This window comes from Sus scrofa, chromosome 15 (assembly GCF_000003025.6).
Source record: "Sus scrofa isolate TJ Tabasco breed Duroc chromosome 15, Sscrofa11.1, whole genome shotgun sequence".
In the NCBI taxonomy this organism is placed as follows: domain Eukaryota; kingdom Metazoa; phylum Chordata; class Mammalia; order Artiodactyla; family Suidae; genus Sus; species Sus scrofa.
In genome coordinates this window covers 136,988,693-136,995,279 of record NC_010457.5, presented here as the reverse complement: position 1 = coordinate 136,995,279, position 6,587 = coordinate 136,988,693, and the positions used below count along the sequence as shown (strand labels likewise).

Below are 6,587 nucleotides of genomic sequence, written 5' to 3'. Positions count from 1 at the left end.
GAAAACTCCCCTGGTAGCTTCCATAAAGTTTTCAGAGTGATTTTTTTTTAAAGCATTCATAGAACTTTTCTTTTCATTTTAAGCCGCACCTGTGGCGTGTGGAGGTTCCCAGGCTAGGGGCCGAATCAGAGCTGTAGCCGCCGGCGTACACCACAGCCACAGCAATGCCAGATCCGAGCCAGGTCTGTGACCTACACCACAGCTCATGGCAACACCAGATCCTTAACCCACGGAGCAAGTCCTTAAAACTGCATCCTCATGGACACTATGTTGGGTTCTTAACCTGCTGAGCCCCAGTGGGAACCCCCAGAGTGATTTTTTTTTCCTTCTATTTTCCTTACTTGAAAACTGGCCTTCCTCTCTGGGGACTGCTATCTGCCTCTGTCCTTTGGTGGTTTTCTTCAAAGCCCATCAGTGCAGGTGCCAGAGAACGGTTTTTGCTCCCTGTCACTACCTCCCAGAGCCATTCTGCCCTCGCCCTCATGAAAATGCCTCCTTTCCATTTGACTGCTGTCACCTCCTGCCTCTTCGTCACCGTCTTCAGCGACGGTGTTACGGCCCCTCCATCCGCATGACTCTGACATTTCCGGAGAAGGCACAGTTGATCCCCAGAGCACATCCCAGTAACCTTTCTGGGTGCAAATCTCTGCCTCAGACATGGGTTTGGTGCCCCTCACCCTGGCAGCAAGAACACTCCCAGGGGTCGGGCACCAGGAAAGAGACCTGGTGAGCAGGTGTGTGGCAGGGACTTTTTCGTTGAGATGCTCTCTATGTAATGCATTGCCTCCTGTGGCCCATACATTTTGAGTAAAACTATTAAAAAGGGACATTCATTCACAGCTTGCGTGGCCCCAAAGCGAAGTCACACGCACAGGCTGGGAGAAGCTCGGGCTGCAGGTCCATGGGGTGAAGAAAACAGACGTTAGGTTTCAGCGAGTTTCATGTGTAACTTTCCCCCCAATTATCTGAGGGTCTCGAGGGCCAGGATTTGGATTCCTTCCTTTCTGTCCCTCACAGACGGACAGACCCTCTTGCTCAATGCGGATGCCTGGGGCGGCGGGTGAACGAGGGGTCGCTGGCCGCCCGGCAGTGAGAGATAGGCCGTCTCTTGGGACGCGTGCGGCCATGTGCCAAAGGCCCGCTGAGGGCCAAGTGCCTCAACCGCCGAGGCTTCCAGCGTCCACATCCTGGCCGGAGTACAGCAGGGCGCCAAGCGTCTGACTGAGGCCCGTGTGAAGATACGGCCTGGTCTCCGCTCCGCGCTGGACCTCGGAGGGACCGAGGGCCCGTCGGGAGGGTCCGCTTCGTCTTTGCCGGGTAAAGCACTGGAATTCGAATTGCCGTCTTGTTTTGCAGCCATCTCTCTGCCCTCTTCAGCTTTACTCCTCGTCATCCGCCCTTAAGTTATTTTCATTTTATTCATCTTGAATCATTTGAAAACTTGATGTCATCTTTTAATCCTTTTTCACATCATTTTGGCTGTTCATAACCTCGGTTTACGCTACCTCATTTTTCCTTTTTATTTTTAAAAACTAAAAAAAATTAAACTTCTCCCACATAAATTTTTTTAAAAAAAAACTTCAGCAAGCAGACGTGCCCAGGATCAAACCCATGCTGCAGCAATAACCCGAGCCGGGGCGGTGATGACGCTGCTGCACCCTGAACCCCTGGCCACCAGGGAACCCCCCGTTTTTCCTTTTTCAGTGGAAAAACATTTTAGGTTGTTTCCTTACTCTGTCGTTTCTTCCAAAATTAACTTTGGAACCTTCAAAAGTAAACCTACATGTATTTTTACTGCTACGAGCTTATTTTCTTTCAAGGCTTTTGAGTTGCTCTTAGGACCGACACTACCATCTGGGTACCAGCTGGGAGACCCTCACGTGTCTCTTTGATCCAGCACAGCCGGTGCCCCCTGCCCCCAGCTCTGCATGGATGTGAGGGAGCTGTGAGGAGCTGGTGACAAGCCTGGAGTGGAGGGAGGCCCTGCAGAGCTCCAGTGGTTTGGAGCACCCACCTCCCCTCGACCACGTAAGGACTCTCCCTAGGAAGCAGCTCCTGTCATACAGGGAGTGAACGGTGGCCATGCCTCCGGGTTCCCAGTCGTGACTCAGATGCTTCCCAGCCCACCTAGCCACCGAGGCAGGGGAGCACAGCATCACCCCACCACTCGGTGGAAGATCCAGGTCAGTGCAAGCAGGGTGTGCAGACACGGAAACTTGACATGAGCTGGTTGCTCACATGGTCCCTCACAATGCCACCACCTGCTCAGCCTGTGCTTGTAACAGTTCATAACAGCCAAGACATGGAAGAAACTTAAATGTCTATCAACAGAGGGATGGATAAAGAAGATGTGGACTATACATAAAATGGAATATTACTCAGCCATATAAAAGAATGAAATCATGACATTTGCAGCAACATGGGTGGACCTAGAGATTGTCATACTAAGTGAGGAAGTCAGACAGTGAAAGACAAACATCATAGGATATCACTTGTATGTGGAATCTAAAAAAAATGATACCGATGAACTTACTTGCAGAACAGAAACAGACTCGCAGACTTGGAAAAACTCATGGTTGCCAAAGGGGACAGGCTGTGGGGTGGGAGAGGGAAGGACTGGGGGTTTGGGATTGGCATATGCACACTGAGGCATATGGAATAATCGGCTGATGGGGACTTGCTATTGAGCACAGAGAACTCTACCCAAAAGGGGAAGCATCCATCAGGACATTCTCAGCATGTTGGTGAAAATAATCAATAAACAATCTGTAACAGGAAAAAGACGGTTTTATCTGAGCACATCTGAGAACTATAGCCAGGGAGACGGCCTCTCAGATAACTGAGAAACTGCTCCAGAGAAGCATGGTTTTCAGCACAGTCTTATATCTTGTCAGAACAAAGGACATCAAAAAACTCAGAGAGTAGCCTAAATGTCCATCAACAGCTGGGTGGATAAAGAGGATAACACACACACACACATGCACACATGCACCATGGAATACTACTTAGCCGCACAAACAATGGAATGATGCCATTTGCAGCAACATGCATGGACCTAGAGATTCTCATACTAAGTGAAGTCAGACAGAGAAAGACAAATACCATATGGTATCATTTACATGTGAGATCTAACATAAGCTACAAATGAACTTAGCTAAAATCAGAAGAGACTTGTGGTTGCGGGCGGGGCGGGGGTGGATGCAGGGGGAGGGCGACTGAGAGTTTAGGATGAGCAGATGCAAACAATTACATAGAAGATGGACAAGCAACAAGGACCTGCTGTAGAGCATGGGGAACCAAATTCCACATCCTGTGATGAACTGCAATGGAAACGGATATGAAAAAAACCCAAACAAGTCACGGATACACTCCTTCAAGGTTTCAAAAAGAATAAGAAACGTCGAGTCAGCAAGTACCAAGCAAATCCGTGTGGCCTTGGCACCTGGGAAGGGATTCTTATCATGGAAGGAGCACCAGCATTGGTGTCCCGGGAAGGGAAGCATTTAATCTTTGTTTTTCACGTGGCCATTCTTTACTTCTGGCCAACGCACCCTTATTAAAGCAATCTATGTTTGATAGGCTGCTTGAAGTGGCGTAAAAGTCAAGGTCCCTCATGTATAAGCCAGAATGACTTCCCCAGACTCAATATGTGAACATTCTTTTATCAAGTAATAGGGGAGAAAGTGGCAAGAGGTGAGTTAAGACGTTGGAGGGGAGTCTGAGGTTAGAGAGAAAAGGCACAGACTTCGGAGCAGAACAGGTTGGACCTGTATCTCAGCTTGAATGTCTGCGTAGCACCGAGGAAGTTTCCCGACCTCTCTAAGCTTCAGTTTTCTCATCTGAAAAAGGGGTTCATTGAGGTCATGTACGTGGAAGATTCACGGTAAACTGCGTGACTCAGTATACATTTTTGTTTTAACTCTTTACTGTTTACTTTTCTATTACAAGGCAATGTTTTTCTTCGTTATCAAAAGGTATTATAAATATTACTGTTAAAGCTGGAAGCTGCTTTGCATTTCTGTGATTTCATATTTTAGTGGAGAATGAATGGGCGCCCTGCCCTCTACTTGTAAACGGCTTTTTAAGTTTGGGATTTTGTTATTGCAAGTTCAGATAAGTCAGTTTATTTGGACGGGTTTATACATTACATAAAGTTTTATTTTAACCCAAGGGGGATCTGCTGGGGATTGTGGTATAATGAATGAAAGCGCTGATACCTAAAGAACATTAAGCTTGAGATCAAAAGCCACGTTCAGTCATCCGAGGAAGCTGGTCTTGTATGAATTAGCCATGATTCATCTCAAGGAAAACTTTTGTTGCTGGGTTAGTCATGGAAAAACCTATGGTCTAGTCTGGCTTTGGAGTTGGCAATTTCACATACATTGTCTCACTTAACCCTCACAACTGTTCTATAAAGAAGATGTGGTAGTGGAGACGGGACAGTGAACCCATTTTACAGGTGAGAAAATGAAGTTCTCAGACTGGAATGGCTGGGTCAAGGTCACGCACTTGATGAATGAAGACTCCTGGTCTTTTGTCTCTTATCTTTGTTTCACCACATTTTATCTTCTGTGAGCTCCTCTGTGTGTTCAGAGGAGAACTGGAGGAAACTCAACCGCCTTAGTTACTGAATGACACCAACCAGCAGGTGTGACCCCACATATACGAAAGGAATCCTTTCAGTGTGGTTGGCTAGCTCTTGTCTTTTGACAAACCACCCCAAAGATGTCACGGTTATGGCTTAAGCACCTTCATAAATACACATTAGGTTGCAAGGTATGAAATTTGTTCTATTTTAAAAAAGCAAGATTGCCTTTCTCTTGGGGTCAGTGCTACTAAAGTTTTCAGGTATGCGTATTTCTCTTTTTTTAAACTGAAGAATGGTTAATTTACAATGTGGTAGTTATTTCATGTGTACAGCAAAGTGTCTCAGATTTATATATATACACACACACGCACATATACATACATATATCTGAGTATTTTCAGACTTTTCCATTCTAGGTTAGGACAAGATATTGAATATAGCTCCCTATGCTATATAGTAGATCCTTCTTGTTTATTTTACACACATTAGTTCTAGTTACAATACGTCCCTTAAAAATGCACTTGCTGCCTAGGAACGGTTTGGACGTTAAGAAGGATTCATATAATAAAATATATGAATTGTTCTTAACGTCCAAACCGTCCCTAGGTAGCAGGTGCAGTTTTAAGGAATATATTGCAACTAGATCTCTCCTGAGGTTTGCACCCTGAGGGTATTCCTGAACTGGTTGAGAATGTTGAATCACGGCCATGAAAGTTGTTCTTGGATGATGTCATGATGCCCTTCCATGCACGATGCCCATGGCTTTCACAGCACAAGTTCATTTTCTTGGCTTAACTGACACTCGCTGTGGTCCAGGGAGATAGGCAGAGCAGGTACAGTATCTGTTTCATGGACAGAACGCTCACCTGTCCGAAGGCATGGAAGGGAGACCTGGCTCTGACTCTGCTCTTTCATGCTATAATTTCCACAATATTCAGGAAGATACTTATACTTTTGTGTAAGGCGGCTGGTTTGAGATCATTCCTCCTGCTGCATTTCAGTAAGGGGAAGATCTGGGGAAAATAACTACAGTACAGCTGCCACTACTCAGTTCTCCTGTCTCTCTTTCACAGGCGTTTGTCTGGGAACTGTGGTGAGCACGGCGAGCCATCTGCTCCTTGTCAAGCCAGTTGACTAGCTCCTTGTGACCTCCTTATGGATGTGCTTATGGAGAAATAGGGGGTGGAGCCTAGTGGAATGAGGTGAATTACTAGCTGACTAATGATGTCCAAAGGGACTGTTGACTCAGTCACCTCGAGGTCTCCAGGCTTTGTGCTGCTGCTCTCTGTCTCCAATTCTAGACTGCTCAGCATTTTTATAAGTGCCACGGATGGAAACACAGAAATCACTATTTTCACACTTATGAATAGCCTGGAACGGGAGGGAAGGTGATGAGAACTGGCTTGAAGGGGGCTGAATCTGTAAAAACCCACTCTAGAGGCATGAATGAAACACTTCTGTTTGGGTCTGTTTTCTACCTCCTTCCCATATAAGATGAAGGAATAATAGTTTGTAGCAGCGTGTGGCTAACATCTTAATAACTTTAATCAATGTGAATATCAGTTGAATCGGAGTAAACGCTGTGGTCTGCCCCCTGAGAAGCTGGTGTGAGATCTACGAGTTGGTAGAAACATGGCATTGAGGTGGAGGTCTTGTCAGACCAAAGGAACTGCCGCTCCATAAGGAGCCCATTGGTAAGCGGTGTCTGGTGCCTAGAGTGTGGGTGTGGTGCCAGGCCCTGGCCCGTGAGGTTGCTTCAAAGAAACACAGCTCTCCCACTTGGCAAAGAGAAGATGTGGGAATAAGAGGTCAGTGGTTCCTTCCTGAGTATCTGTGAAAAGCTTTCCTGTAGAATAAAGATTATTCCTGTTCTTTTTCACTCCTAAGGCTTAAAACCAGATGGGTAGATGGTTGACGATGAAGTGGGCTGTGTGGGTTCCAGTTTTTCCAGACTCTACAAACACTCGGAAGGGCAGACTGCAGATGTGGGTTGGACCGT

The 6,587-nt window shown here is 46.4% G+C and overlaps 1 non-coding gene across 1 annotated transcript; it reads right to left on the bottom strand.

The window, feature by feature from the left end:
- On the bottom strand, positions 5,120–5,189 carry MIR7141 (microRNA 7141). The gene has a single exon (NR_128457.1). It is a non-coding gene; the product is annotated as a microRNA 7141 (primary transcript).